This window comes from Ricinus communis, chromosome 9 (genome assembly GCF_019578655.1).
Source record: "Ricinus communis isolate WT05 ecotype wild-type chromosome 9, ASM1957865v1, whole genome shotgun sequence".
NCBI classification, from domain to species: domain Eukaryota; kingdom Viridiplantae; phylum Streptophyta; class Magnoliopsida; order Malpighiales; family Euphorbiaceae; genus Ricinus; species Ricinus communis.
Window position 1 is genome coordinate 12935979 of NC_063264.1, and position 24641 is coordinate 12960619.

Sequence of the window (24641 nt, forward strand, 5' to 3'; positions counted from 1 at the left end):
CTTATAGGGTTGTTTACTCATGTTAAAAAATATACCCCTTTTACATAGTTATTTTCTCATACGCACAAATACAGCCCTCTTACGGGGTTCTTTTCTCATAATCACAACCCTCTTATGGGGTTATTTTCTCATATTAAAAAATATAACCCTATTATTAGGATGTTTTCCAATATTCACAAATATACCCTTCTTGCGGGATTATTTTCTCATATTCACAAATATACCCTACTTACGGGGTTATTTTCTAAAATTGAAAGATATACCACTCTTACAGTGTTTTTCTCTAATATTGACAAATGTACCCCTCTTACGGGGTTATTTTCATATTAAAAAAGACCCTTGTTAAGCGATTATCCTCACATTAAAAATATATCCCTCTTACGGAGTTGTTTTCTCATATTTACAAATATACCCCTCTTACGGGGTCGATTTCCCATATTCTTAAATATATCTCGTTTACGACATTCTTTACGCATACTAATAAATATACCTGACTTATAGGGTTGTTTTCTCATATTAAAAATATACCCCTATTATAGGATTATTTTCTTATATTCACAAATATACCACACTTACGGGGTTGTTTTCTCATATTCACAAATATACCCCTCTTACGGGGTTATTTTCTCGTATTAAAAAAACACTCCTTTTATGCAGGTTGTTTTCTCATATTCACCAATATACCCTTCTTATGGGATTGTTCTCTCATATCACATATATACCCCTCAAATGGGGTTGTTTCATATCAGAAATATACCGCTCTTATGGGGTATTTTCTCTATATTGATAAAGATACCCCTTTTACGGGGTTGTTCTATCATACTCACAACAAATATGTCCCTCTTATGGGGTTATTTTCTAATTTTGACAAATATACCCCTCTTACAGGATTATTTTCTCATATTAAAAATATACCCTGTTACGGGGTTATTTTCTCATATTCACAGATATACCCCTCTTATAGGGTGATTTCTAGTATTCATAAATATATCCCTTTTATGGTATTATTTACCCATACTTACAAATATACCTGAGTTACGGCATTATTTTCTTATATTGAGAAGTATATCCTCATATTAGAAAATATACCCCTTTTATGGCGTTGTTTTCTCAAACTCACAAATATACCCCTATTACAGGGTTGTTTTCTCATATTGACAAATATACCGTTCTTATGGGACGTTTTCTCTTATATTGATAAATATACCCCTATTTTATTTCTCATATTAAAAAATATACTCCTTTTATGGTGTTATTTTCTCAAACCCACAAATATACCCCTATTAGAGGGTTATTTTCTCATATTCACAAATATGTTGCTTTCATGGGGGTTTCTCTCTTATGTTAACAAATATACCCACCTCATGGGGTTGTTTTCTAATTTTCACAATATACCCCTCTTATGGGGTTTTTTTCTCGTATTAAAAAATATCCCTCTTAAGCGGGTTATTTTTCATACTTACCAATATACCCCTCTTCTTGGGTTGTTTTCTTATATTCACAAATATACCCCTCTAATGGGGTTGTTTCATATCATAAATATACCGCTCTTATGGGATGTTTTCTCTTATATTGATAAAGATAGCCCTTTCTTATGGGGTTGTTCTATCATACTCACAATAAATGTACCCCTTTTGTGGGGTTATTTTTTAATATTGACAAATGTACCCCTCTTACAAGCTTGTTTTCTAATATTGATAAAAAGTACCCCCCTTATGGGGTTGTTTTTCAATTAAAAAGTACACTTGTTACGTAGTTATTTTCTCATATTAAAAATATATTCCTACCACGGGGTTGTTTACTCATATTCACAAATATATCTCTTTTACGGGATTGATTTCTCATATTCATAAATATAGCCCTTTTACGGCATTGTTTATTCATACTCACAAATATACCTGATTTACGGGATGTTTTCTTATATTGAGAAGTATACCCCTCTTACGGGGTTATTTTCTCATATTAAAAAATATACCCCTTTTACGGCGTTGTTTTCTCAAACTGACAAATATACCCATCTTATGGGGTTGTTTTCTCATATTCACAAATATACCCCTGTTATAGGGTTAATTTCTCATATTCATAAATATATCACTTCTACTACATTGGTTACTCATACTAACAAATATACCCGATTTACAGGGTGGTTTTCTAATATTTATAAATATACCCCTCTCACGAGGTTATTTTCTCATATTAAAAGATATACCCCTCTTATAGAGTTATTTTCTCATATTAAAAATATACTCCTATTATTTGGTTATTTTCTTATATTCACAAGTATACCACACTTACAGGATTGATTTCTGATATTCATAAATATACGCCGTTTACGATGTTGTTTCCTCATATTCATAAATATACCACTATGACAGGGTTGTTTTTTCATATTCACAAATATACCCCTCTCACGGGGTTGTTTTATAATTTTTACAAATATACCCCTCTTACGGGATTATTCTCTAATATTAAAAAATATACCTCTTTTACGCGGGTGTTTTATCATACTCACAAGTATATCCCTTTTATGGGATTGTTTTCTTATATTAAAAAATATACCCTTTTACGTGGTTGTTTTCTCAAACTCACAAATACACACCTCTTATGAGATTGTTTTCTTATATTCATAAGTGTACCATTCTTCCGGGGTTAATTTCTCATATTCATAAATATACCCCTATTACCTCATACTAAAAATATACCGTAGGGGTTATTTTCTTATATTGACAATCCCATAAAAGGGGTATATTTTTTAATATGAGAAAATAAAACTGTAAGAGGGGTATATTTGTGAGTAGGAGAAGACACCCGCGTAAAAGGGGTATTCTTTTAATATTAGAAAACAACACTGCAAGAGGAATATATTTATCAATATAAAAAATAACCCGTTAGTTGCGTATATTTGTGATTATGAGTAAACAATGTGATAAAAGTGATATATTTATATATATGAGAAATCAACCCCAAAGAGAGGGGTATATTTGCGAATATGAGAAAATAACCTTGTAACTGTTAAATTAGTATAATAGAAGAACCTTGTAAAGAGGGGTATATTTCTTAATATTAGAAATAATCCCATATGAAGGGTATATTGTGACTACGCTAGAACATCCCGGTAAAAGGGGTGTATTTGTCAATATAAGAAAACAACCCCGTAATAGGAGTATATTTGTGAATCTAAGAAAACAACCCTGTAAAAGGGGTATATGTGAACATGAGGAAACATCGCCGTAATAGGGGTATATTTTTCATATGAGAAAATAACCCTGTAAGAGGGGTATAGTTTGAATATGAGAAAATAACCCCATAAGAGTGGTATACTTGTGAATATGAGAAAACAATCCCGTAAGAAGGGTAGATTTATGAGTATGAGAAAACAACCCCGTAAGAGGGGTATATTTGTGAATATGAGAAAAATAACCCTGTAAGAGTGGTATATTTGTGAGTATTAGAAAAAACCCCATAAAAGAGGTATATTCCTTAATATCATAAGACAACCCGGAGAGTGGGGCATATTTGTCAATATAAGAAAACAACCCGTAAGTCGGTATATTTGTGAGGATGATTAGAAAAACACCGTAAAAGGGATAAATTTATGAATATGAGAAATCAACCATGTAAGAGGGTATATTTATGAATATGAGAAAATAACCTAGTAACAGTAGTATATTTTTTAATATGATAAAACAACCTCGTAAGAGGGCTATATTTGTCAATATTAGAAAATAATCCCGTAAGAGGGATATATTGTCAGTATGCTAGAACAACCCCGTAAAAGGGGTGTAGTTGTCAATATAATAAAACAACATAATAGGACTATATTTGTGAATATAAGAAAACAACCCTATAAGAGGGATATATTTATGAATATGAGGAAGCACACGTAATAGGGGTATATTTTTTAATATGTGAAAACAACCCCATAAGAAAGGTATATTTATGAATATGAGAAGACAACCCCGTAAGAATGGTATATTTGTGAGTATGAGAAAACAATCCCATAAGAGGGGTATATTTGTGAATATGAGAAAACAACCCCGTAAGAGTTGTATATTTGTGAGTAGCAAAAAACAACCCCATAAAGGGGTATATTCTTTCATATTAGAAGACAACTTCGTGAGAGGGGTACATTTGTCAATATAAGAAAACAACCCCGTAAGTCGAGTATATTTGTCAAGATGATTAAACAATGCCATAAAAGGGATATATTTTGAATATAAGAAATCAACCGCGTAAGATGGTATATTTGTGAACATGAGAAAACAACCCCGTAATAGGGGTATATATTTTAATATGAGAAAATAAATTCATAAGAGAGGTATATTTGTTAATATTAAAAATCAACCCGTAAGAGGGGTATATTTGTGAGTATGATTGAATGATCCCGTAAAAGGGGTGTATTTGTCCATATCATAAAACAACTCCATAAGAGGGATATATTTGTGAATATGAGAAAACAACCCCGTAAGAGGGGTATATTTATGATTATGAGAAAGCAACCTTGTAAAAGGGGTATTTTTCTGGTGTGAGAAAACAACACTATAGAAGGTCTATTTTTTAATATGAGAAAACAACCCCGTAAGAGAAGTATTTTTGTTAGTAGAAGAAAACAACTCCATAAGTGGGTTATCTTTGTGACTATGAGGAAAGAACACCGTAGAAGGGGTGTATTTGTAAATACAAGCAAAAGACCCCGTGAGCGAGGTATATTTTTTAGTATGACAAATTAGCCCCATAATAGGGGTATATCTTTTAATATAAGAAAACAACCCCGTGAGAGGGGTATATTTGTCAATATAAGAAAATAACCCTGTAAATGGTGTATATTTGTGTGTATAAGGAAACAACACCGTAAAAGGGGTATATTTATGAATGTGAGAAAACAACCCCATAAGAGGGATATTTTTGTTAATATTAGAAAACAAACCCTGTAATAGGGATATATTTATGAATATAAGAAAACAACCCCATAAGAGGGGTATATTTGTGAATATGAGGAAACAACCTCCTCAGCGTGGTATATTAGTGAGTATCATAACACAACCACGTAAAAGGGGTATATTTTTTAATATGATAAAACAATCTCGTAAGAGGGTATATTGTCAATATAAGAAAATAAGCCCTTAAGTCAGATATATTTCTGAGTATGACTAAACAACCCTATAAAAGGGATTTTATTTAAAAATATTTAAAAACAACCCCGTAAGAGGAATATATTTGTAAATATGAGAAAACAACCCGTAAGAGTGGTATATTTGTGAATATAAGAAGACAACCCCATAAGAGGGATATATTTCTGAGTATATGAAAATAACCCAATAAAAGGGTTATATTTTTTAATATGAGAAAATAACCTCGTAAGAGGGGTATTATTATAAATAGAAGAAAACAACTCCGTAAGTGAGGTATACTTGTAAGTGTAAGAAAACAATACCGTAAAAGGGATATATTTGTGAATATGAGAAATCAACCCCGTAAAAGGGATATATTTGTAAATATGAGAAAAACAACCCTGTAAGAGGGGTATATTTGTGAGTAAGATAAAACAACACCGTAAAAGTGGTGTATTTGTCAATATACAAAAACAACCCTATAAGAGGCATATATTTGTGAATATGAGAAAATATCCTATAAGAGAGGTATATTTCCGAGTATGAGAAAACAATCCTATAAAAGAGGTATATTTTTTAATATGAGAAACCAACAACCTAATAGGGGTATTTTGTCAATAGAAGAAAACGATTGTGACAGCCTAGCCTAGAGAAGCAGTCCAATGAGGGCGGCAAGTGGAAGCCGGGTCAAAGATAAGATGCCTAGAGAAGGAGCGGCTTCTGGCAGGCTTCTAGGATGGCAGCACTCTAAGGTACGGTGGTACATGAATGAATCGAATTACACATTTAAATTAGCTAATCACATGAGGCGCCTTTTGGTTGTTTGGCTGTGGAGTTATAGGAACTCCAAAGTTAAACTTGCTTAGTTCAGAGAAATTCCAAGATAGGGGACCTCCTAGGAAGTTCTCAAACTCACCAAAGGGATAAAACCGTGAGGCCAGTGGGGGCCAAAGTAGACAATATCTCATGTAATCTGGTTTTGGGTCGTTACAACAACTCTGTAAGTTGGCTATATTTATAAGTGTGAGGAAATAACATCGTAAAATGGGTATATTTATGAATTTGAGAAAATAATCACGTAAGAGGGGTATATTGCTGAGTATATGAAAACCCTATAAAAGGAGTATATTTTTTAATATGGAAAAACAACCCCGTAAGAGGGATTTTTTGTCAATAAAGAAAACAACTCCATAAATGGGGTATATTTGTGAGTATGAGGAAACATAGCCGTAAAATGGGTGTATTTGTGCATATGAGAAATCAACCCCGTAAGACGGGTATATTTGTGAATATCAGAAAACAACCTCATAAGAGGGGTATATTATTGAATAAGATAGAACAACCACATAAAATTATCAATATTAGAAAATAACCCCGTAAGAGGGGTGTATTTGTGAATATGAGAAAACAACCCCGTAAAGGGGTATATTTGTCAATATGAGAAAAGAATCTCGTAAGAGAGATATATTTGCAAGTATGTCAAATAAGCTCCATAATAAGGGTATATTTTTAATATAAGAAAATAACCCTGTAAGAGGGGCATATTTGTCAATATAAGAAAATGACCTTGTAAATACAGTATATTTGTGAGTATAAGGAAATAACACCATAAAGGGGTATATTTATGAATATGAGAAAATAACCGGGTAAAAGGGCTATATTTCTTCATATGAGAAAACAACCCTGTAAAAGGGGTATTATTATTAATATTAGGAAAAAACAACCCTATAAGTAGGGTATATTTGTGAAGATGAGAAAACAACCCCGTGAGAGGAGTATATTTATGAGTATGAGAAAACAACCCCATAATAGGGGTATATGAGTATGAGAAAACAACCCTATAAAAGGAGTGTATTTTTTAATATGAGCAAAAACCCCTAAGAGGGGTATATTTGCCAATAGAAGAAAACAATCCCATGACTGGGGTGTATATATGAGTATGAAGAAACAACACCGTAAAAAGGGTAAATTTGTAAATATAAGAAATCAACCCCGTATGAGCGGTATATTTGTCAATATAAAAGAATAACCCCATAAGTCGGGTGTATTTGTCAGTATGAGTAAACAACACCGTAAAAGCAATAAATTTATGAATATGAGCAGTCAATCTCGTAAGAGGGGTATATTTGTGAATATGAGAAAGCATCCCCATAATAGTGGTATATCTTTTAATATGATAAAACAACCTCGTAAGAGGGGTATATTTGTGAATATGAGAAAACAACCCTGTAAGAGGGGTATATTCGTTAATATGAGGAAACAACCCCGTTAGCATGGTATATTTATGAGTATCAGAAAACAACTCCGTAAAAGGGGTATATTTTTTAATATGATTAGATAACCGCGGAAGAGGGGTATATTTGCAATATAAGAAAACAACCTCGAAAGTCAAGTATATTTGTGAGTATGAGAAAACAACCATAAGAATGGTATATTTGTGAATATGAGAAATCAACCCCGTAAGAGGAGTATATTTGTGAATATAAGAAAACAACAACGTAAGAGGGGTATATTTGTGAGTAAGATTGAACAACCCCGTAAAAGGGGTGTATTTATCAATATAGGAAAATAACCCCTCAAGAGGGGTATTTTAGTGAATATAAGAAAACAACCCCATAAGAGAGGTATATTTTTTAATATGTGAAAAGAACCGCGTAAGAAGGTATAATTGTGAGTATGACAAATTAGCCCCATAATAGGGGTATATTTTCTAATATAAGAAAACAACCCCGTAATAGGGGTATATTTGTAAATATGAGAGAACTACCCTATAAGAGAGGTATATTTGTGAATATGAGGAAACAACGCCATAATAAGGTATATTTATGAATATGAGAATTCAACCCCGTAAGAGGGGTATATTTGTGAGTATGAGAAAACAACCATGTAAAATGGTATATTTTTAATATGAGATAACAACCTTGTAAGAGGGGTATATTTATCAATATAAGAAAACAACATCGTAAGTCAGGTTTATTTGTGAGTATGACGAAACAAAGCCATAAAAGGAGTATATTTATGAATATGAGAAAACAACCGCGTAAAAGGGGCATATTTTTTCATATGAGAAAACAATCCTGTAAGAGTGGTATGTTTGTCAATATTAGAAAGCAACCCTGTAAGAGGGGTATATTTGTGAATATGAGAAAACAACCTTGTAAGAGTGATATGTTGTCCCTTGTAACCAAGAACTGCGGTTGAATTGGTGACTTCAAATTGCAAAGATTAATGATTTTAGGTAAAAACACAAGAGATTTAGAATAATGTAAGGAGATTAAGGGTTAGAGAAGATGACACAAGGGTTTATAGTGGTTCGAGAACAAACTTCCCTACATCCACTCCTTAAGCTCACACTTGAGTGTTTCACTATAATCACTAAGATTACAAAGCTTTGGGTTTTGCAAGTTCACCCAACAACTTGGTGTTTTCAAGACTCACACTAAACCTCTTCCCATAGTGAATCAATCTCTCACTAAGTCTATCAATCCTTGAGTATTAATGGTTACTCAACAATAAATCCTTTTATGTTTTTAATACCTAGACTCACACAACAACCCTTCTGTATTTTAGTTGAACAAAGAGTTTCAACTTAATACACTTAACAAAGAAAGAAATTGAGTGTAGAAAGTTGAGAAATAAATGTGTAAGAGTTTTGGTATATCTAAAGCACACATTTAGTTGTAGAGTTTTTAAGAGGAGTATTTATACACATACCAACCCCTTTGAGATGATATAATAAGGCCAAAACTTTTTAGTTGCAAGATTTTAATGACTTGGCAAAAATTGCCTAAGTTCATGGAAAGCGCCCCCGCTCTCTGCAAGTGCGCTCGCGCTTTCTAAAAGAGACATTGGAGCTCCAACGGCTTTAGCCACGTGGCACTAATAGGGTGGCTGAAATCTCAATGGTTAGTGACATCGCATTAATTGCGAAAACTGCCCCCATGCCACAATAGCACCCTCGTGCTTGCCTTATCCATGTCTAGAAGTGCCCTCGTGCTTCTTGTCGAGCTGTCATCTGCCAGTTTTTATCTCAAGTCTTAAAGTGAGGCACCATCGCGCTTCTTGAAGCTTTGACATTTTGACTGCCAGGTGTCAAGAGGCAATTGGCCAATGTCAACTGGACTTTTCAATGTCTTACAAACTTTTATCATATGAAATGCGACCCCGCACCTTGAAAGCGCCCTCGCGCTTTTAGGTGTTTGTACAAGACTTGCTTTAAGGTTCAACAATGCTTAGTCTAAGCTTGGTTCCTTTGGTGCTCTATCACATAGACACTCAGTCATGATATTAATGATAATTAATTTAGTCATTAGGATCAAATAGAGATTAATTGCACCTTAGGTCAACAATCTCCCCGTTTTTTATTTTGACAACCAAATTGATTAGAAATTCAAAATTGATCAAGTTTAGATGCAATTGAATAGTTAAGAACTAACATTCAAGAGTCAAAGGAACAATTTACTTTAAGGGTTTAACAATTTATTAATCCCCTTAATTTTTGTATTTCCTCCCCTTTAGTTTTTGTAATTGAGCATATTTTTCATCTAGATTCTAAGCATATCATATACTTCACAATTTAAGAACTTCAAGCATATCATATATTTCACAATTTAAGAATTTCTCCCCCTTTTTATGTACTTATGAAATTTAGAACTTTCTCCCCTTTAGTCAAGTTAGGTCTCTTTTCCTCTTTTCATTTGTCATGTATTAATCAATTTAGGTTTCTCTCCTATTGGAAAAATTAAAAAGAACAAGGAAAGTAAATTGCAAGGAGATATAAAATAAGATAAGATTTCATTTATAAAGAAAATGCTTTACATATGTATGATCAATGAAATGGAATCATGCATGAGAAGGAAAAAAACAAAATGAGAAATGAGAAAATGAAATAAAAATAAGAGATCAATATTCTTCTTCTTCCTCTTGAAAAACCATAAGCTCCTTTCCTTTCCAGTAAAGCTTGTATAAGGAGGGGAAGTGGAGCCTCTTCTTCCTCCCAATCCTCTACATGACAATGAGGAATCTTGTGGGCTTTTTGGATTTCCACTAAATCGGCATGCAAAATGATGGAGATAAGTTCAAGTTTTCTCTATTTGCTTAAGCACTTTGTCCTCAAAAGAAAGAGAAGATAAAGTGGGAAAAGAGGAAGGGGTTGGCTAACTTAGTATCCTATAGTCTTTCTTCCTTTTCTTCCTATGAGTAAAAGAACTCCCCATCTATTTCCCACTTAGGTCCAAGTCCAATGACTTCGGCATATGCTCAAGGAAAGCTAATCCTAGCAAAAATGGTGAGATAGAAGGGGTTAGAAAAGTCTTATTTATAGGAGCGAGGGCTTGGAAGTGTTTGGCAATTTTGATGACATGTGAGGAGACAAGAATGGCACCTTTTTGAATATTGCCAATGAATCATCACATAGAGGAAAAGATCTTTTTGTGGAACTTTCTCAACCCCATTATCCCTTGCATGGATGTTGGTAGGTCTCATCCTATGCACTACCTAATGTGTTAAGGATTTGAGGTCTTTGGAGAGGAAGTCTTTAGAATGGGTTTCTTTGATTGAGATTTGCCTCCAAAATTGGGAAAAAGAAAGAGGCATTTCTACAAGATTTTCAATAATTGAGAGATGGCTTCTTTCTTGAAAACCAAAGATATAAGAGAATTGGGTTCTAGAAAGGGTTCTTCTCTCCCAAAGAGCCTAAACTCTATCCATAATAATCATCCCCATCTCCCTTTTTGTTAATAACTAAGATAGAAAGAAATTCCTGGTAAGATTCTCAAATCTTATTTCTAAGATTTGGGGTAGGAATAAGTCTCTTAGCCCTACATTGTCAAGGAGTGTGTGTACCTCTTGTGAAACACTAAGCTTAATAAGGACTTCTTCATTAAAGAATCTACTAGGTTAAGTTTCTTTCCTCTCTATAATCATGTAATTAATCCTTGCATCATCATTCGCATCCTTCATTCTTTCAAAGATTGTTTCGGATGAAGAAGATCTTCTTCTAATAGCCTTTCTTAGACCCATACTTGTCTTTCAAGAAGCAGAAGAGAGGTTTTGGAACTTTGAAGAAGAATGAAGGACTTTTGAAGGCTCAAAATGAATAAGTGTGTAAGAAGTGATGCAAATGTATAAAATGTGGCTTTTATAGCCTTAGGGAGGGTTTGAAAATGGTTAAAAATGGATAATTCAACATTAAAGCTCATTTTCAAAAATTTATAACAACTAGTTTTTGCTGAAATCGGGGAGAAGTGTGATCGCACTTTTGAAAAAATAGTCACAACAGCTATAATTTTAAGGAAACTGCAGTCATTCTAAGGAGTCGCGAGCATGCTTATAAGGTTATTTCCAAGATTGCATATGGACCTATAAAGCACGAGCGCGCTTTTTGTAATTTCAAGCAAAAATGAATGAATAAGCATGCACTTTTCACATTGATCACATCATTTTATGTATGAGTATCCAAATGCACAAAGATTAAAAATGATCTAGTGCTAAGACAATCTCAATACTTAAAATGAAATTGGACAGGAATGAAGAATGCATAAGTATAGTAGGAAAGAATTTAAGCTAATGTGCTTCCATCTATCATTCCTAGATCTCTTTTTATGAAATCCATTCTCTCCTCATTTAGGGGTTTAGTGAAAAATCATCTAATTGTTTGATTGTATCAATATACTCTAGTAGTATGCTACCATTTTGAACATGATCTCTCAAAAAATAGTGTCTAATATCTATGTGCCCACTCCTAGAGTGTTGAATAGGATTCTTAGAAAGGTTTAGAGCACTTGTGTTATCACATTTGATAGGAGTGTGATCAACCTCTCTCCTATAGTCTCTTAATTGTTGCCTCATCCAAAGGATTTGAGCACAATAACAGCCCACCGCCATATTTTCAGGCTTCAGCAATGGAGAGAGTAATCGAAACATGTTTCTTACTAAACTAAGACACTAAGCATTCACCTAGAAGATGGCAAGTTTAGGAGGTGTTTTTCCTATCTAATAAACTACCGGCATAATCGACATCTGAATAACCTATTACATCAAATAATGTTTCCTAGGGTACCAAAGTCCTAAGTTCAAGGTTCCACTTAAATATTTTAGAATTCTTTTTATGGCATTAAAATGAGACTCTTTTGGACAAGATTGAAATCTAGTACAAAGGCAAAATATTATACATAATATCGGGTCTAGAGGTAGTTAAATATAAGAGTAAACCAATCACACCTCTATAGAGCTTTTCATTTATGCTCTTACCCTTCTCATCCTTGTCCAATTTAGTTGTGACACTTATTAGAGTTTTGGCTACTTTGCAACCATCCATCTCAAATTTCTTTAGGAGTTCTCTTGTGTACTTGGAATGGTTGATGAATATCCCATCCTTGCATTGCTTGATTTGAAGACTAAGGAAGAATTTGAGATCTCCCATCATGCTCATTTCAAATTCCCTAGTCATATACTTAGCAAAATCCTCACAAAGCAACTCATTAGTAGCTCCAAACACAATGTTGTAACATAAATTTGGACAATTAGAGTATCATGTTTATGTTTCTTTATAAAAAAAGTAGTGTCAACCTTGCCTTTATGAGATCCAATTTAAATTGAAGGAGCCAAGCTAAAGCTAAAGGATTTAAAAGAACTAAATTGGAAAACTTCATTTGATGCTCTAGGAGCTTGCTTCAACCTATATAAGGCTTTATAGAAATTTTGAAAATGATTAGGAAACTTATGATTAAATCTTCAAAGCGAGGCTCTAAACATAGACTTCCTCCTCTCTTGAAGACCATACTCAAAGGCCCACTTTTCATATCCATTTGAAACAACTTAAATATCATGTGACATGCATATGCTAAAAGCATCCTAATAGCTTCTAAAGGGGAATAAGCCTAGCATAAAATTGCACTTTATAATCAATGGTCTAGTTCCAATCAATTCTTAACAACCTACATATTGCGAGTATATATTCTAGCTTTATTTGCTAATGTTTATTGGTTAACAGAGACTTGCTCATCTAGCTTATTTATAAACACCCATTTACAACCTATAATTTGGTTATCCTTGGGTCTTAAATTGGTTGAGTTCCCACACTTTTTTTCTCTTAAATTGGTTGAGTTCATTTTTCATAGCAATCACCCAACTTTCATCCTTTAGAGCCTCATCAATGGTCTTTCGCTCAATTTGAGAAATAAAGGCTATATTATTTAAAGCTAGTAGTTTAGAACAAGTACTTACACCTTTTGATAGATCTCCGAATGATTTATGTAGGAGGATGATCCTTTTTGAAGTTTCAAGCCCTTGGAAAAATTATGGGAGGTTTCCATCTCTCGGGGTCTTGAGTTGCATCTTGATTATATTGATCTTCTTGAATTTCCTTTATAGGTTCATCTACTCCTTTTGAGGGGTCATCAACATTTACTTTAAGTTCCTCAAATGCACCTACAAGATCATTCAAATAAACACCTTTCCCAAAATCAAGCTTGTTTGATTCATCAAAAACTACATTCATAGACTCTTCAACTACTAAAGTACGTGTTTTAAAGGCTTTATAAGCTTTGCTTGAGGTGAAATAGCCTAGGAAGATTCCTATGTCAGTTTTGGCATCAAATTTTCCAAGGTTGTCCTTGGTATTTAAAATGTAGAATTTGCAACCAAAAACTCTAAAATATGAGATCTTAGGTTTTCTTCCTTTCTAAAGCTCATAAGAAGTTTTTCTTAGTAAAGGTCTTTGAAAACTCTATTTGCAACATAACAACTAGTGTTAACGACTTTGGCATGAGAGAAGGAAGTTTATACTCTTTGAGCATTGTCCTATCCATTTCCATTAGTGTTCTATTTTTCCTTTCCACAGCTCCATTTTATTTGGGAGTTCTAGGAGATGAAAAATTGTGAGAAATTCCAAATTCTTTTCCAGGATCACTCCTTATAGAGGAAATCAAATACCCTTTTTCATTTTGAACATGTTTTGCAAAGATTTGAAAACACTAAAGCTTCATTCTTATGAGCAAGGAAATTAACCCAAGTAAATTTAGAGTAATCATCAACAATCATAAATACATATGACTTTTGCACCCAAACTAGCTACTCTAGTAGGTCTAAACAAATCCATATTTAATAGTTGAAGTGGTCTAGAAGTACTTATAATAGTTTTGGGTTTAAAGGATTATAGATGTTCTTTTCCTATTTAACATGCTTCGCAAGGCTTGTCTTTGATGAATTTCACTTTGGGAAGTCCATTAACTAGCTCCTTTTGGCTAATTTGTGTAGAAGCTCCATGCTTGCATGTCCATTCATTAGTAATAGACACAAGACACTTGAAAGATTGATTAGAAACTTTGTGTAGGTCAATTGTGTAGGTGTTGCCACTTCTTTCTCCTTTGGATATCACTTTGTCATCCACTAAGGAATTGACAAGACATCCGAGTCAAAAATGACTTTGTTCCCTTTATCACACAACTGACTTGCACTCAATAAAATTATGTTTCAAACTATCAACTAGGAAAACATCATAAATGAAAGATTTACCATACCAATGGAGTCGATGCCAATTACCTTACCCTTGACATCATTTCAAAAGTTATTTATACCTCCTTTATAGTCCTTGACATTTGCAAAGAGGCTCTTGTCACCCATCATATGCCTTGAACATCCACTATTAACGTGCCAACGATTTATGCTTGTGGATTTAAGACACACTTATAAAAAGGAGTCAATTCACTTGATTTTAGGTACCCAAACAAGGTTGTGTCCTTTGGGGTTAGCATTGGAAAATTCATTCATGAAAAGGTGCATTTTCCTTATTTTTCATTTCACATTGATGTATCCAATTCTCATGCAATAGTGGCAAGTGGCAAGTGACCTTAGAATTTGTAATGGGATTTGGATTGATCTTCTTAGCCACTTTTACTTGAGGCTTGGACTTCATATGATTACCTTCACACATGCATGAACAAGATTTATCAACATTTGTGTTCTTATATATGAATGCATGCTTTATTCCTTTTGGCTTAGCCTTTGGAACATGTGTGTCTTTCCTTTTCTTTTGAATAAGAGGTCTAGTGTATGTTTTGCTCTTTGGAACTCGATATGAGTTTCTCTCAAATGCTTGTGGTTGAGTGGCTTTGAAAAATATTGTTTATGGGATGAGGATGATGAAGCTCTTTGGAACCTGAGTCCATGTCTCAAAAAGGGAGGTCGTTGAGACACAATTAGTGTGTCAAATACTCTTTCCCTTTGTGAAATTTTGAAATTGAGTTCCTAAGCTCTTCAACTTCATTTTTCAAAGACTTGTTCTCTTTAAAAAATTTCTTTTGAAATATCATCCAATGATTTCCTTAAGTTATCATTGGAAGTTTTTAAGGAGGCAATTTCCTTCTTTAAAATTTAAGGTCTTCCTTCAAACTAAAGCATTTGGTTTTGTAAAAATTTAATTTTAAAAGCATGTTTGTAAGAGCTCATCTTCATCATCCAACAAGTCATCACCAAAAGAATGAGAAGATGAACAAGAAAAAAAGATTTGCATGAATGAAAAGTGGAGTATACCTCTTGAGAGTCCTCCATATTTGCCATGAAATAAAGATTAGCCTCCTCTTCTCTTTCACTTTCAATGTTGGAGGATGAAGATGCATCACTCCAAGTAGCCTTTAAACACTTTTACTTTTCTTTGTCTCTCTTCTTCCTCTTCAAGTACTTGGGACAATCTGGTTTGATATGCCCTTGCTTCCCATATTTGTATCAAGTTATTTCCTCCTTCTTGTCCTTACTTATTCTTGGTTTGGAGAAGGACTTCTTGCTTGTAAATGGCTTGTTACTTCTTCTCCTTTTGGCTTCAAGTATCCTCTTGACATGCTTGGTGATAGAGCCACATCATCACTCTCACTTAGAGATTCCCCTTGATCCTCATCATCACTTGGGACATCAATTGCATCTTAAGCTCTTGTGTGAGCCTTGAGAGCTAGGGCTTTCTTCTTTCCATTATCTCTATCAACTTCATCCTCATAAGAGACATCTCATGAGTTAGAAGCTTACCTATAAGAACATCCAGGAATCTTACCTAGGTCATCATTTGCTTCTTCAATGCTAGCCACTCTAGCATCATATTTATCCAAAGGAAGGCTCCTAAGGATTTTGTTATTGATGTCTACTAGCTCATAGTGCTTTCAAGCTTTCTCATGTTGTTGATGATGGTGAGAAGTCTATTTGTCATATCGGTGACGGACTCATTAAGCTTCATTTTGAAATCTCATATTCGGTGACGTACATTTGGATCTTCCATGATTTTACTTGCTTCGTGCCTTCATGATAGTTCTCCAAGGTAGTCCAAATTTGATGAGTCGCAGTGCAATATTACACTATCCCACATTCTTCTCTAGAGAGGCAATTCACAAATATAGCCATTGCTTGCTTGTTCTTGTGGTTGTGCTTCTTATGGGCATCTACCCATTCTTCTCTAGGAAGGATTCTTTCTTCACCATTCTTTATTTCAATAGGAGCTTTCCATTCCTTTACCATATAGTCCCACACTTCAATGCCATAGGAATTCAAGTAGATTTCCATACAGAATTTTCAAAACATAGAGTCAGATATGTTGAAGAACGGCTTGAGGTGTTGGGCTCCTTCATTGGTTGCCATGATTTTTGCACTCGCAATTAATCTTGATAAGTGTGAACTTATTCTAGCACTACTTATTATCCCTTGGAACCAAGAAGGGGGGTTAAATTGGTGACTTCAAATTGCAGAAATTAATGATTTTGGGTAAAAGCACAAGAGGTTAAGGGTTAAAGAAGATGATACAAGGGTTTATAGTGGTTCAGGAACAAACTTCCCTACATCTACTCCTCAAGATCACACTTGAGTATTTCATTATAATCACTAAGATTACAAACCTTTGGATTTTACAAGTTCACCCAATAACTTGGTGTTTTCAAGGCTCACACTAAACCTTTTTCCTTAGTGAATCAATCTCTCACTAAGTCCCTTAACCCTTAAGTATTAATGGTTATTCAACAACTAATTCCTTGTGTTTTTAATACCTAGGCTCACACAACAACTCTTTTGAGTTTTACTTGAACAAAGAGTTTCAACTTTATACACTTTACAAAGAAAGAAATTAGTATAGAAAGTTAAGAAATAAATTTGCAAGAGTTGTAATAAGGCCAACCCCTTGGAGACATTATGATAAGGCCAAACCTCTTTAATTGTAAGATTTTGATAACTTGGCAAAAATTTCCTAAAGTCATGGAAAGCACCCCCGTGCTCTCCAAGCGTGCTCGTGCTTTCTAAAAAGAGACGTTGGGCTCCAGCGGCTCCAGCCACATGGCACTGATGGGGTGGCTGAAATCTCAATGGTTATGACATCGCAATAACTATGAAAACAACCCCCAGGCCACAATAGCGCCCTCGCGCTTGCCTTGTTCAGGTCTAGAAGCGCCCTCATGGAAGCTTTTGGTCATGCGAAAAGCTCCCTCGCGCCTTGAAAGTGACCTCATGCATTTTGGGTCTTTGTACAAGACTTGCTTCAAGTTTCAAGAATGTTTAGTCTAAGCTTGGTTCCTTTGGTGGTCTGCCACATAGACAGTCAGTCATGATGTTATTGATAATTAATTTGGTTGCTAGGATCAAAATAGAGATCAATTACCCTTAGGTCAACATGGTATATTTGTGAATATGAGAAAAAAACCCCGTAGGAGGGGTATATTTATGACTATGAGAAGACAACCTCGTAAGAGAGGTATATTTATGAATATTAAAAAAGACCTCGTAAGAGTGGTATATTTATGAGTATCAGAACACAATCCCATAAAAGAGGTATATTTTTTAATATGAGAAGACAACCCCGTAAGAGGGGTATATTTGTCAATATGAGAAGACAACTTCGTAAGTCAGGTATATTTGTGAGGATGATTAAACAACGCCTTAAAAAGGATATATTTATGAATATAAGAAATCCAACCCATAAGAGAGTTATTTTTGTCAATATAAGAAAATAACCTTGTGACAGGGGTATATTTTTTAATATGAGAAAATAACACCAAAAAGGGATACATTTATCAATATTAGAAATCAACCCTGTTAGAGAGGTATATTTGTGACTATGATAGAACAACCCCCAAAAGGGGGTGTATTTGTCAATATAAGAAAACAACCCCGTAAGAGGGGTATATTTGTGAATATGAGAAAATGACCCCATAAGAGTGATATATTTGTGAATATGAGAAAACAACCATGTAAAAAGGGTATATTTTTTAATATGAGAAAACAACTCCGTAAGAGGGGTATTTTTGTCAATAAAAGAAAATAACTCCGTAATCAAGGTATATTGTTAGTATGAAGAGACAATACCGTAAAAGGGATATATTTGTGAGTATGAGAAATCAACCCTATAAGAGGGGCATATTTGTGATGATGAGAAAACAACCCTGTAAGAGGGGTATATTTGAGAATATGAAAAAACAACCCTGTAAAAGAGGTATATTTATGAGTATAACAAATTAGCTCAATAATAGGGGTATATTTTTTTAATATATGAAAATAACCTAGTAAAAGGGGTATACTTGTCAATATAAGAAAACAACCCTATAATTGGAGTATATTTGTGACTATGAAATAACAACATCGTAAAAGGGGTATATTTATGAATATGAGAAAACAACCGCATAAAAGAGATGCTTTTTTATATGAAAAGAAAACATAAGAGGGTATGTTTGTCCATATTAGAAACCAACCTCGTAAGACGAGTATATTTGTGAATAGAGAAAATAATCCTGTAAGAGGGGTATATTTGTTAATATGAGAAAACAACCCCGTCAGAATGGTGTATTTGTGAGTATCAGAAAAATATCCCATAAAAAAAGGGTATATTTCTTAATATGATAAAACAACCCCGTAAGAGTGGTACATTTGTCAATATAAGAAAACAACCCCGTAAATCATGTATATTTGGGAGTATGAGTAAACAACACAATAAAAGCGATATATTTATGAATAGAAGAAATCAATCCCGTAAGAGGATTATATTTGTGAATATCAGAAAACAACCCCAAAAAAGTGGTATATTTTTTAATATGATAAAACAACCGAGTAAGAGGGGTATATACATCTAAATTAGAAAACAACCCCGTAAGAGGGGTATATTGTGATTATGATAGAACAACCCCGTAAAAGGAGTGTATTTGTAAATATAAGAAAACAACCCCATAAGAGGAGTATATTTGTTAATATGAGAAAACAATCCTGTAAGAGGGGTATATTTGTAAATATGAGCAAACCACACTGTAAGAGGGGTATATTTTTTAGTACGAGAAAACAACACCATAAAAAGGTTATATTTTTTAATATGAGAAAATAACCCCGTAAGAGGGGTATATTTGTGAATATGAGAAAACAACCCTAGAAGAGGGGTATATTGTGACTATGAGAAAACAATCTCGTAAGAGGGGTATATTTGTGAATATGAGAAGAAATCCCATAACAGTGGTATATTTGTGATTATCAAAACACAATCCCATAAAAGGGGTAATATTTTTTTATATGAGACAACAACCTCGTAAGAGAGGTATATTTGTTAGTATAAGAAAACAACCTCGTAAGTTGGGTATATTTATGAGTATAACGAAACAACGCCGTAAAAAGAATTTATTTATGAATATGAGAAATCAACCCCATAAGAGGGGTATATTTGTGAATATAAGAAAACAACCTCGTAATAGGGGTATATTTTTTAATATGAGAAAATAGCACCAAAAAAGGGGTATATTTGTCAATATTAGAAATCAACCTTGTTGGAGAGGTATATTTGTGACCATGATAGAACAACCCCCTATAAGGGGTGTATTTATCAATATAAGAAAAGAACCCCGTAAGAGGGGTATATTTGTGAATATGAGAAAACAACACCATAAGAGTGATATATTTGTGAATATGAGAAAACAACCACGTAAGAGAGGTATGTTTCTAAGTATGAGAAAACAACCCTATCAAAGGGGTATATTTTTTAATATGAGAAAACAACTCCGTAAGATGGGTATTTTTATCAATAGAAGGAAATAACTCTGTAAATGGAGTATATTTGTGAGTATGAGAAAACAACACCGTAAAAAGGATATATTTATGAATATGAGAAAACAACCGCCTAAAGGGGATATATTTTTTCATATGAAAAAAATATGGTAAAAGGGGTATTTTTATCCATATTAGAAACCAATCCCATAAGAGGGGTATATTTGTGAATATGAGAAAACAACCCCATCTAATTGGTATATTTGTGAGTATCAGAAAAATACCCAATAAAAGGGGTATATTTCTTAATATGATAAAACAACCCCGTAAGAGGGGTATATTTGTCAATACAAGAAAACAAATGCCTAAGTCGACTATATTTCTCAATATAAGTAAACACCGCATAAAAGGGGTATACTTTTTAATATGAGAAAATAACCCATTAACAGGGATATATTTATCAATATAAGAAAACAACTCTGTAAATCAGTTATATTTGTCAATATTAGAAAAAAACACCGAAAAAGGGGTATATTTGTGAATATGAGCAAACAATCCCGTAAGAGTGGTATATTTGTGAATATGAGAAAACAACTCCGTAAGAAGGGTATATTTATAAATATGAGAAAATAACCCGTATGAGGGGTATGTTTTATAGTATGAGAAAACATCATAAAAGTATTATATTTTTTAATATGAGAAAATAACCCCGTAAGAATATTTGTAAATATGAGAAAACAACCTCAGAAGAGGGGTGTATTGTGACTATGAGAAAATAATCCCATAAGAGGGGCATATTTGTGAATATGAGAAACAAAACCCCGTAAGAGTGGTATATTTGTCAGTATCAAAACACATTCCTATAAAAGGGGTATATTTTTTAATATGAGAAGACAACCCTGTAAGAGGGATATATTTGTTAATATGAGAAAACAACCCCATAAGTCGGGTGTATTTGTGAGGATGATTAAACAACGTCGTAAAAGAGATATATTTATTACTATGAGAAATCAACCCCATAAGAGGGGTATATTTGTGAAAATAAAAATACAACCTCGTGACAGAGTTATATTTTTAATATAAGAAAATAATACAAAAAAGGGTATATTTGTCAATATTAGAAATCAATCCCGTTAGAGAGGTATATTTGTGACTATGATAGAACAACCCCCTAAAAAGGGTGTATTTATAAATATAAGAAAACAATCCCGTAAGAGGGGTATATTTATGAATATGAGAAAACAACCCTGTAAGAGTGATATATTTGTGAATATGAGAAAATAACCACGTAAGAGAGGTATATTTGTGAGTATAACAAATTAGCTCAATAATTGGGGTACATTTTTTCATATATGAGAAAAACCCCGTAAGAGCGGTATATTTGTAAATATAAGAAAAAAACCTAGAAGTGGGATACATTTGTGAGTATAATAGAACAACACCGTAAAATGGGTGTATTTGTCAATATAAGGAACAACCATGTAAGAGGGATATATTTGTGAGTATGAGAAAACAACCCCGTAAGAGAGGAATATTTGTGAATATGAGAAAATAACCCCATAAGAGGGATATATTTATGAGAAAACAACTCGAAAAGAGGGGTATTTTTGTCAATATAAGAAAATAACCACCTAAGTCGGGTATATTTGTGAGTATGAGTAAACAACCCCATAAGAGCGGTATTTTTCTCAATATTAGAAAATCACACCGGAATGAAGGTAAATTTATGAATATGAGAAACCAACCCCGTAAGAGGGACTTATTTGTGAATATGAGAAAATAACCTGTTAGAATGGTATATTTGTGAGTATAAGAGAAATACCCCATAAAAGGGGTATATTTCTTAATATGATAAAACAACCCCAGAAGAGGGGTATATTTGTTAATACAAGAAAACAACCCCTTAAATCAGCTATATTTCTCAATATGAGTAAACACCCTATAAAAGGGGTATATTTTTTAATATGATAAAACAACCCCGTAAGGGGTATATTTGTTGATACAAGAAAACAACCCCTTAAATCGGCTATATTTCTCAATATGAGTAAACACCCAATAAAAGGGTATATTTTTTAATATGAGAAAACAACCCTGTAAGAGGGGTTTATTTAGTAATATAAGAGAACAACTCCTTATATCAGGTATATTTGTCAATATTAGAAAAAAACACCGTAAGAAGCATATATTTATGGATATGAGAAAACAACCCAAGAAGTAGGGTATATTTGTGAGTCTGAGAAAACAACCACATAAAAGGGGTATATTTTTAATATGAGAAAACAACCCCGTAAGACTGGTATATTTGTCAACATAAGAAAACAACCCCCTATGTCGGGTATATTTTTGAGTATGAGTAAACAACCCCGTAAAAAGGGTATATTTATTCATATGAGAAAATAATCCCGTAAAAGGGGTATTTTTATTAGTATTAGGAAATAATACCGTAAAAGAGGTATATTTGTCAATATAAGAAAACAACCCTGTAAGAGGGGTATATTTTTTAATATGAGAGAACAATCCCGTAAAAGGGGTATATTATTTAATGGGAGAAAACAACACCATAAGAGTGGTATATTTGTCCGTATAAGAAAAAACCCCTCCTAAATTGGATATATTTGTGAGTATGAGTAAACAACACCGTAAAAAAGTTACATTTATGAATATGAAAAATCATCCCCGTAGAAGGGGCATATTTGTAAATCAGATAAAATAATTCCGTAACAGGAGTATATTTTTAATATGAGAAAACAACCCAAAAGAGAGGTATATTTGTCAAAATTAAAAAGAAACCTGTATGAGGTGTATATTTGTGAGTATGATAGAACAACCCCGCAGAATGGGTGTATTTATAAATATAAGGAAATAACCACGTAAGAGGGATGTATTTGTGAGTATAAGAAAACGACCCCGTAAGAGGGAATATTTGTGAATATGAGAAAATAACCCCATACGAGGGGTATATTTCTGAGAATGAGAGAATAAACCTATAAAAGTGGCATATTTTTTAATATAAGAAAACAACCTCGTATGAGGGATATATTTGTCAATATAAGAAAACAACCCCCTAAGTCGGATATATCTGAGAGTGAGTAAAAACCGCATAAAAAAGGTGTATTTTTTAATATGAGAAAACAACCCCGTAAGAGGGGTATATTTGTCAATATAAGAAAACAACCCCCTAAGTCGGCTATATTTCTCAGTATGAGAAAACAACCCCATAAGAGGGGTATTTTTGTCAATAATAGATAATAACACCGTAAGGGAGGTAAATTTGTGAATATGAGAAAACAACCTTGTAGAGGGGTATATTTGTGAATATGAGAAAATTACCCCGTCAGAGTGCTTTATTTGTAAGTATTAGAGAACAACCCCATAAAAGGGTATGTTTTTTAATAGGAGAAAACAACCTTGTAAGATGGGTATATTTGTCAATATTTGTGAGTTAGAGTAAACAGCCCCGTAAAATAGATACATTTATGAATTAAGAAATCAACATCGTATGAGGGACATATTTGTGAATATTAGAAAACAACCACATAAATAAAGGAGTATATTTTTTATATGAGAAACCAACCTCGTAAGAGGGGTATTTTTGACAATATTAGAAAACAAAACTGTAAGGGGGGTAAATTTATGAATATGAGAGAATAATCCCGTAAGAGGGGTATATTTGTGAATATGAGAAAATAACCCAGTCATGGTGGTATATTTGTGAGTATCAAATAATAACAATATAAAATGGGTATATTTTTCAATATGAGAAGATACCCCGTGAGAGTGGTATATTTATTAATATAAGAAAACAACCCTCTAAGTCGGGTATATTTGTGAGTATGAGTAAACAACACCGTAAAAGGGATACATTTATGAATATGAGAAAGCAACCCCATATGAGGGTTATATTTATGAATATGACAAAAGAACCACATAAATGGGGTATATTTTTTCATATGAGAAAATAATCCCGTAAGGAGGGGTATTTTTGTCAATATTAGAAAACAACACCTTAAGAGAGGTAAATTTGTGAATATGAGAAAACAACCCTGTAAGAGGGGTATATTTGTGAATATCAAAAAATAACCTCGTAAGAGTGCTTTATTTGTGAGTATCAAAGAACAATCCCGTAAGAGGAGAATATTTATAAATATGAGAAAATAACCCCATAAGAGGGCTATATTTCTGAGAATGAGAAAACAACCCTATAAAAGGTAGTATGTTTTTAATATAAGGAAATAATCCCGTAAGAGGGCTAAGACGGGTATATTTGTAAGTATGTGTAAACAACCCCATAAAAGGGATACATTTATGAATATGAGAAATCAAACCAATATGATTGGTATATTTATGTGTATGAGAAAAAAACTACTTAAAAGTGGTATATTTGTGAATATGAGAAACAACCCTGTAAGAGGGGTACATTTGTGAGCATGAGACAACAACATAAAAGGGGTATATTTTTTAATATAAAAAAATAACCTTGTAAGAGGGGTATATTGGTAAATATAAGAATACAACCCCATAGGTCGGGTATATTTGTCAGTA